This window comes from Heterodontus francisci, unplaced genomic scaffold, assembly GCF_036365525.1.
Source record: "Heterodontus francisci isolate sHetFra1 unplaced genomic scaffold, sHetFra1.hap1 HAP1_SCAFFOLD_51_1, whole genome shotgun sequence".
Classification (NCBI taxonomy): Eukaryota; Metazoa; Chordata; class Chondrichthyes; order Heterodontiformes; family Heterodontidae; genus Heterodontus; species Heterodontus francisci.
Window position 1 is genome coordinate 1,993,523 of NW_027141937.1, and position 9,313 is coordinate 2,002,835.

The 9,313-nt window shown below is 46.3% G+C and overlaps 2 non-coding genes across 2 annotated transcripts; both read right to left on the bottom strand.

Annotated features, from left to right (window-relative positions):
• Positions 1–2,882: 2,882 nt before the first annotated feature.
• On the bottom strand, positions 2,883–2,965 carry trnal-cag (transfer RNA leucine (anticodon CAG)). Its single transcript has one exon. It is a non-coding gene; the product is annotated as a tRNA-Leu (tRNA).
• Positions 2,966–6,701: 3,736 nt separating this feature from the next.
• trnal-uaa (transfer RNA leucine (anticodon UAA)) lies at positions 6,702–6,784 on the bottom strand. The gene has a single exon. It is a non-coding gene; the product is annotated as a tRNA-Leu (tRNA).
• Between the last annotated feature and the right edge of the window lie 2,529 nt (positions 6,785–9,313).

Here is a 9,313-nt window from a genome sequence, read left to right on the forward strand (position 1 = left end):
CCTGTCAAAAGCCTTCTCCTGGTCCAGGCTGATGAGGCAGGTGTCCACCCTCCTGTCCCGTACATAGGTGATCATATCCCTGAGTAGCGCAATGCTATCAGAGATTGTCCTGCCTGGTATAGTATAGGTCTGATCAGGGTGAATCACCAACTCCAGAGCAGACTTGAATCGACTGGCTATGACTTTTGACAGAATCTTGTTGTCAGCATTAAGCAGTGAAATGGGCCGCCAATTTCTTATTTCTGTCCTCTCCCCCTTCCGTTTGTCGATGAGGGTGATGATGCCTTTCCTCATGGATTCTAACATACTGCCAGCCTGGAGCATACTCTTGTTTACTGCCAGACAAGTTGATTCTTGCCTCAAATCAGTGCACAATAAAAGAGACTGATTCCGTCATTCTCCTTTTTATACAGGCCACCCGGACCTGGCTGAGAATGGCAGAGAGAGAGCAGGAAGGGGAGGAGACAGAGTGAAGATTGAACAGAGAGCAGATGGGGAGGAGACACCCAGAGTGACAGACGGAGAGAGAACGGCCCCTCATCTTTCAGCTCCACCTCCAGTTTCCTCCGGGCTGCCAATTTCAAACCCTTGATTAACAGTGGAACCGAAACCCAGCTCTCCACACAAAGCCTTCCAGACTCGGTCTTCATAGCCAAGGCTTTCCAGAAAGCCAGAGCTTTTAAATATGGTCCCGATGCAATTAACGCTCAGTAATATTCCCACCTAAACACAGTCCATTCTATAACAAGAAACCTCCTCAGTAACATCACCATTTCCACACACATCCGCTTCCAGCAGTTTACAGCACCTTGCTGCAGCTGCTTGGGGAATCTCCTGTGTTAAGATTGGAGTTGGAAAGCGGCCTTTACCCGGCAGTGTTATTGTCTCACACTGAATCTGCTGGACATCCTGTTCTCTTTATTGCGAGAGAGAAAGCACGGATTTAGGAAATGTTCATTTGAAATGATCTCGATTGAGAACGAGCCCGGCCGTGGGACAGGTATTCCAGTGCAAAGAGCTGTCCATGACCGAGTGTTGCAGACTGGCACATTGCAACGTCCAAGACTATGTGCTGTGGGACGGCATTAAAGCTTGGGTAAGCCACCATGGAGACTCAATGGGGAAAGGCTGCAGTCGAGGGCCCTAGTAGGCCATAGTACAGTGAGGGGCTGGAACCCGTGTAAAACCCCTCGGGCTGTTTGCACCAGAGAATGTTTGATGTGTAATGTAAATACTGTAAATATAACCTGTGCAGGCAAGGATAGTGAGATACATCATGTACATTATTGAAGGAAACTGATCTGTATTGTTCCTGATGTAATATTAAATTTGAACTGCTTTGCAATGTAATTGCACAAATTATACGAATAAAATACATATTGTGCAAAAGAAAGCAGCTTTCCTGTCAACACACACCTTGTCTCAGGGCACAACTTTCCTGTGATCTTGTCATACCCAACTTCGCTCTATATCTTCTGACACACACACTTTACAGTCTGTCATTTCCAAAAACAAGCATTCTAAAATCAAAAGACCTTTTGTTTATTTCTCCTTTCTTTTCATTTCTCCTCTATTCTTCTCAATCACTCCCTTCAACAGTCCTATTCAGATCAAGGTGGAATGTGAATAGTGTCACAACTCACCTGACACTATTATTACCCTTCTTTTCTCTTGTCTCATTCAATGGGAAAGTTTTATTCACCAGTCTGTTGCTGTTTTACACTCTTGCCATACCATCTGGTATTGCATCCATCTGAATTCTGTGCTTTCATGGCCTTACATATCTTTTCCTCTTCTGGATGATTTGTTTGCTTCAGTTCCATTCAACCAGGCTGGACCACAGGGAAGCTTAGAACCTTTGCCTTGGATGGGTCCACGTTGATCCATTACATTCAGAATCACCTCCTTGAAATAACTCCATAGTACAACTACAGTAACCACACAGAATCTGCTTCAAACAGTCCTCCACATTTTATCTGTTCTGACTGTCAACACCTCCAGCTCTTTTGTTTAAGTGGAACCCATCAGGTTTGTATAGGCTCCTTCTATTCTGAAAGCTGTAGCACTGGTTCAGGGAATTCAGCCCTGTTTCTCTACTCGAAAGGATCAGCCATGCTTGATCTGCCTCGTATTTTGCTTTTATTGCAACGTTACAAGACCTCCAATCCTCTGGCACCACACCTGTATCCAGTGAGGGATTGGAAAATGATGGTCAGACCTTTCACTATTTCTTAAAAGCAAAATACTGCGGATGCTGGAAATCTGAAACAAAAACAAGAAATGCCGGATTCACTCAGCAGGTCTGGCAGCATCTGTGGAAAGAGAAGCAGAGTTAACGTTTCGGGTCAGTGACCCTTCTTCGGAACTTCGGAGTTCCGAAGAAGGGTCACTGACCCGAAACGTTAACTCTGCTTCTCTTTCCACAGATGCTGCCAGACCTGCTGAGTGAATCCGGCATTTCTTGTTTTTGTTCCACTATTTCTTCCCTGGCTTCTTTCAACAGCCTGGGGTACATTTCATCTGGTCCTGATGATTAATCCACATTCAAGGATGCTCATCCCATTAAGACTTCCTCTCTCCTTAAGTTATCTCGTCCAATACGTCACACTCCTCCTCCTTAATAACAATATCTGCATCACCCTCTCATTCGGGAAAACAGCAAAGTATTCATTAAGGATATTGGCAACATCTTCCACCCCGAGACAAAGGTTACATTTTTGATCTTTTATGTGCCCTGCTGTTTGTTTAGTTGCCTCTTACTCTCATGTTTGAATGCAACATCTTTGGGTCCATTGTTATTTTGTTTGTCCATGTTCTTTCATGCTTTTTCTTTGCTTTTTGCCGCTGCTCCCAAACGCCTCCAGTTCAGTCAAAACACAACTTGTCAGAAGTGGGATTCGAACTCACGCCTCCAGTGGAGACTGCGACCTGAATGCAGCACTTTAGACCGCTCAGCCATCCTGACTGCCTGCGATGTATTACCACTGCTAAGGAAATTATTCATTCTTTGTGAAAGTATTTGTGAGATTGTGGAAATGTCTTCAAGAGGAAAGACCGGCGGGAAAGCTCGGGCCAAGGCCAAGTCTCACTCCTCCCGGGCTGGACTGCAGTTCCCGGTGGGCCGTGTTCACAGGCTCCTGAGAAAGGTTAACTATGCTGAGCGTGTGGGTGCCGGAGCCCCGGTCGATCTGGCTGCTGTGCTCGAGTATCTGACCGCTGAAATCCTCGAGCTGGCCGGTTACGCGGCCCGGGACAACAAGAAGACCCGCATCATCCCCAGACAACTGCAGCTGGCCGTCCGCAACGAAGAGGAGCTCAACAAGCTGCTGGGAGGGGAGACCATCGCTCAGGGCGGGGTTCTGCCTAATATCCAGGCCGTGCTGCTGCCTAAGAAAACCAGCACTCAAGAGCTCCCAGAAAAAGTAAAGCGGCCTAAATGTCATCTAATAAACCAAAGGCTCTTTTCAGAGCCACTCACAGTCTCTGTGAAAGGGCTGGTTACTGTCAGGAGGAAGTCAGAGATGGAGTTATTGGAACAGTGGATTGACCTGTTTCACATCTGTCCAGGTGTGTTTTCAGTTCCCTCTCTGGATTTCGCTCTGTTTCTCTGCTCACACATCTCCCCCTCTAGTTAAGTGAAGAACAGGGTGTCAGAATCAACAATTTAATAAATCCCACTGCCTTCGATTTGATAAATCCCGAGATTATCCCGGTACATTAACGGGAACTGGTTCGGAGCTGATGAATTAATTTAATAATGGAAGTGTCCGGGTTAATTCTCTGTTTTTCATTTGGACAGTTTGAATTGTGTTTTTTTTTTCTCTCCGGTGATCTGAGCGCCGCTTCTCAATGAGAATCTGCTTCTGGAACAGAGGAAATGCAGGAAGGAAGAGGCCATTCTTGGCTGTGTGTTTCTCTCCTAACCTGATCTGTTTAGACCGCACTTTTCCCAGAGGACGGAATCAGTGAGAGTTGTGCACACACAGGAGCTGAGTCCATTGCAGCGCTTTAATATGTGCCTTCCCCCCGGCTCTCCCTATTCTCCGGACACAGAGCTGTCTGTTTCCCCCGGCGGCGGGATAGAGTCGGGGATTCTCTCCCCGCAGTGTCAGGGTCTGCAGCCCCGGGGAACTGGCGGTTTCAGTCAGAGTGACCGAGCTGCCTTACATATCCTGTGTACTAATCTCCAATGGATTCAAATATTAGTGAACTCATTGGGTAATGTTAGTAAATAACCCTCATGTGAACGGACCCGGCTCCATTAATGCCTTCCAAATAAAACTGGGATCCATTTCTTTTCCCCAAATGCCAGCTAACGGATCCCAGGAGCGGGGTTGAGATTGTTCTGAGCAGCAATTAGTCTCCGGTAATGCTGCTTTCTAAATTCCAGATCAGCTCTCAGTCCGACAGGCCTTTCGGGAAAGTGATGTGACAAAACAGAAACCATGTGGCCGCCCCTCCAATCTAATGGGTTTGATGATGAACAGAGATGGCAGCTCTTTCCTTTGCTGATTTGGTGGCTCTGAAAAGAGCCTTGTTACACTTGTTACTGAAGCTGGGTTTTAGGTGCGTTCCCCGCGGATGCGGCGGGCCAGCTGGATGTCTTTGGCCATGATGGACCGGGATCATTCTGGTGAATCTGCTCATTTTCCGGCAGAAGCATCAGTCGCTGTTTGAACTGTTTAAAGTCAGGGGTGAATTAGCAGCCAGAAAGTGAAGGGCAGTTCATTGCTCCCTGCAGCATTATCCGCCTCTTTCAGGAGAAAAGATCAGAAACCGCTCGTTTCTGTCAGTCCCCGAGAAGCCTGTGAGAGGCGGTTAGTCGCTAATTTGTTCCTTTTACAGAGTGGAAGCTGATATTTGTCCCGTTTTAAATTGCTGAACCGGACCTTCCTCCCGCCGCTTACAGTTAACAGATTGACAAATGAAAACGATTCCTAAAATCGCGTCAGGATTTTGTGACGGTAAATACAGTAACACAGAACATAAAATGAGAGGTTTTAAAATTGTTGCCTGAAAATTGAAATTTTCCATCACTTCAATTCCTTCCTGCTCTGGAATTGCCAGGATTTTTCCAATTGGAAAATCTAAGCCAATGAGAACTTCTATTTACTTATATGTGATTCTCCTATTGGTTAAGAATTGGATTGAGAAGCGGGTGACCAATCAGAGACAGAGTCAAACTGCGGGGATTCCAGGCCCCCAGTAACTGAGCTGAAACTGTTCAGATTGACAAACCCTGGCAGCAGCTTCACACATTGGACACTTCACACTGAGTTATTCAAGGGCTGGTGTGAGAGAAGCTTCAGATCCTGTCATTACTCTCTGACTCATTATTCATCTCGAACCAAACAATTAGTAAATGTGAAGCAGTGAAGAGACTTTTCATTCTCACTGCAGAATGTGTCATCTGGGGAAAGAAGGAACTATTATTTTCGGAGATTCCAGGTACATTCCTCCCTGAACAAATCCATTCCTAACATTCCCGATCACAGCCTATCCCAGCTCCTGTTGTCACCCGACTCCAGCTGAATTGGAGAAACTCATGTGTTGGGGTTTGAGTTGTGAGGTGGGGTTTCTCCGCCAGTGTTACTGTCTTACAAACTCTCCCCCTGAATTTGTGAACTGAGACTGCACCGAACACATCCCCAGTTAGAGTGAGGGCCGGACACCCCTCTGTTTTATGACAGAGAGTGGGGAAAGGGCTGGATGGAGGAGAGTCACCAGGGATCCTGGATTTACTCCAAATCATTTCCATGTGGAATCTGCAGGCGGGGCCTGGACAGGGATCATTTGATCAGGGGATCAGCTCTTTCCTGAGAGATGTGGGTGGCTCTGAGAAGAGCCTTTGTGTTCAGATGTTTACAAGTTTCCCGCGCTTTCACTTCTTTCCAGACCCTGCTTTCTGAGACTTCGCTGCTTTCGGCTTGACCTTGCTCTTCCATGTCTGCACTTTCTTCAGCGCCTTTCCGCCCGCCGCACTCTTGCCTTTTTTGACATTCTTCGCAGGAGACTTTTTCTGAAGCGTTGCTTTCTTCACCGCATTATTTGGCGTTGCCGCCACATTGCTGCTCGTTTTCTTGGCTGTTACTTTCTTTGTTGTCACTTTCTTGTCTGCTGGTTTCTTCACTAAAGATTTCTTGTCTGCTGGTTTCTTCACTGAAGATTTCTTGTCTGCTGGTTTCCTCACTAAAGATTTCTTGGCTGCTGGTTTCTTCACCTTCTTTCCCACTTTTCCCTGGGTTTTCCTTCTTGCTGATTTTGAAGGAGCCGGAGGCGCCCTGTCCCTTGCTCTGCACCAGGGAGCCTTTGTTCACATTCCTCTTGATACTTTGCTTGATCTGGGTCTTGAGCTTCTCCTGAGCGGTGGCAGACCTGCAAGGAATCAACTACCAGCTAGCGTACAAAGCGAGACCAAGGCTCAGGGCCTTCAGTTACCTGGAGGGGAGTCGGAGAGGCAGCGGATCCTGTGAGGAACCACAATCCAGGAAGGATGAGAAGGTCATTGTCAGGGTACAGAGGAGATTAAGTTAAAGATTTACCAGTTTATAAGCAAGCGCAGAGCCAAGGAACGGTGCTGGGGCAGATCAAATAATAGGAAGCTGTGATCAGTTGGAAGGCAAGAGTGATTAAATGACAGAAGAGATGATGGTGCAAGGCAAAAGTCAGGGAAAGAATAAATTACATTTTGTAAGCACAGATACCAGGAGTGGGGTTTGAACCCACGCAGACACATGTCTATTGGATCTTAAGTCCAACGCCTTAACCACTCGGCCATCCTGGTACATTAGGCCACCACTGAAAATGAAATTTAATGTGATCCGGGTGCCATCTGGCCTTTTCCAATATAAACTTATGACTCCTCTCCCATGCTAAATTGGACCCTTCATTATTTATGAACCTCAATCGGATCACCCCTCAGTCTAGGTTTCTCTAAGGTGTAGGGTCCCAACTCTTTTAGTCTAACTTGATAACCAAGATGTCTTATACTGGGAATTCGTCGAATGTCTCTCCTCTGTACCCTTTCCAAAGCCTCAATATCACCCATCATATGAGGAGACCAAGACTGGATACAATATTCCAAGTGAGTCCTGACCAAGGTTTCATAAAAGGACAAATTCAGGACATCTCAGATACTGAAGGAGTCCGTGTCCAGAAGCAGCAAGACCTGGACAACATTCAGACTTGGGCTGCTAAGTGGCAAGTAACATTCACACCACATAAGTACCAGGCAATGACCATCTCCAACAAGAGAGAACGTAACCATCTCCCTTTGACGATCAACAGCATTGCCATCGCTGAATCCCCCCACCATCAACATCCTGGGGGTTACCATTGACAAAAGCTTAACTGGACCATTCATATACATACTCTGGCTACAAGAGTAAATCAGATAGTGGGAATTCTGTGATGAGTAACTCAGCTCAAGGCACGTGGTGAAATGCTCATTAGGAGAGCTGGAGAAATGGACTGGTCAGGTGGGCAGAAAAGTGGCAAATGGAACTCAACTTGGAGAAGTGTGAGGTGATGCCTTTGGTGAGGTCAAACACAGCAAAGGAATACACAATTAATGGGTGAATGCTGAGAGGTGTAGAGGAAGTGAGGGACCTTGAAGTGAATGTCCACAAATCCCTGAAAGTAGCAGGACAGGTTGATAAGTTGGTTGAGAAGGCTTATGGAATCCTTTCCTTTATTAGCCGATGTATGGAATATAAGAGCAGGGAGGTTATGCTGGAACAGTGTCAATCATTAGTTAGGCCACAACTTGAGTTCTGTGTGCAGTTCTGGTCACCTCATTCCAGAAAGGATGTAATTGCACTAGAGAGGTTAAAGAGGAGATTTACGAGGATGTTGCCAGCTCTGGAAAAATGCAGCGATGAGGAAAGATTGGATCAGCTGGGGTTGAATAGAGGAGGCTGAGGGGAGATTTGATTGAAATGTACAAAATTGTGAGGGGTCTGGATAGAATGGATGGAAAGTGTCTATTTACCTTAGTAGGGAGGTCAGTGACTAGGGGGCATAGATTTAAAGTGATGTGTTGAACAATTAGAGGGGAGATGAGGAAAGGTTTTTTCACCCAGAGGGCTGTGGGAGTCTGGAATTCACTGCCTGTAAGGGTAGCTGAGGCAGAAACCCTCAACTCATTTAAAAGGTGTCTGGATGTGCACCTCAAGTACCTGAACCTGCAGGGCTACGGTCCAAATGCTGGGCAATGGGATTCAGCTGGGTGGCTCGTTTTTTGGCCTGCCTGTGCTGTAAACTTTCTATGTTCTATGATTCTATGCAGACACAATGGGCCGAATGGCCTCCTTCTGCACTGCAATAATTTTGTGATTTTTGACTCTCCAAAACTTGTCAACCATCTACAAGGCACAAACCAGGATGAGTGCAGCACCAACAATACTCTAGAAACTCGACACTGTCCAGGACAAAGCAGCCGCCTTGATTGTCACCCCATTCACCACCTGAAACATTCACTCCCTTCATCACTGACGCACAGTGGCAATAGTGTGTACCATCTACCAGATGCACTGCTGCAACTCACCAAGGCTCCGCAGACAGCACCTTCCAAACCGAAGACCTCCACCACTTTGAAGGACAAGGACTGCAGATGCATGGAAACACCACCATGTGCAAGCTCCCCTCCAAGTCACACACCATCTGATCTGCAAATATATCGCTGTTCATGCACTGATGCTTGGTCAAAATCCTGGATCTCCCTTCCAAACAGAACTGTGGGTATACCTACACCACATGGAGTGCAGCAACTCAAGAAGGGAGCTCACCGCCACCTTGTGAAGGACAATTAGGGATGGGTAACAAATTCTGGCCTTGCCAGTGTCGCTCACATCCCATGAAAGAATATGCCTCATTTTATACTCAATTGTCCTCTGAATGCAGCCCAACCCTCTATTTGCTCCAACTATCACTTCACAGCATTGCTGCTGTACCTTTAGAGATCTGTGCACTAGAACATCCAGATCTCTGCTCAAAATTATTTTATTTTTTCCACCTACTTTAATGTTTTTCCCTGAAGGGTGTATGAATGTTGAGCATTCGCCCTGTCCACATGAATAACACTGCACTTACCCAAATTAAACATAATTTACCTGTCATGAACCCAATCTCCCAACACATTAAGATCAGCCTGAAATAGTCGAGTATCGTCTACAGTCTGAACACTCGCACAGATCTTCAAATCATCTGTAAATTTACAGATGGTGCCCCCTACACCTACATCCAGATCATTAATAAAAACAGTAAAGAGCAACAGTCCCAACACCGATCCCTGTGAGATACGATTGGTAACTGG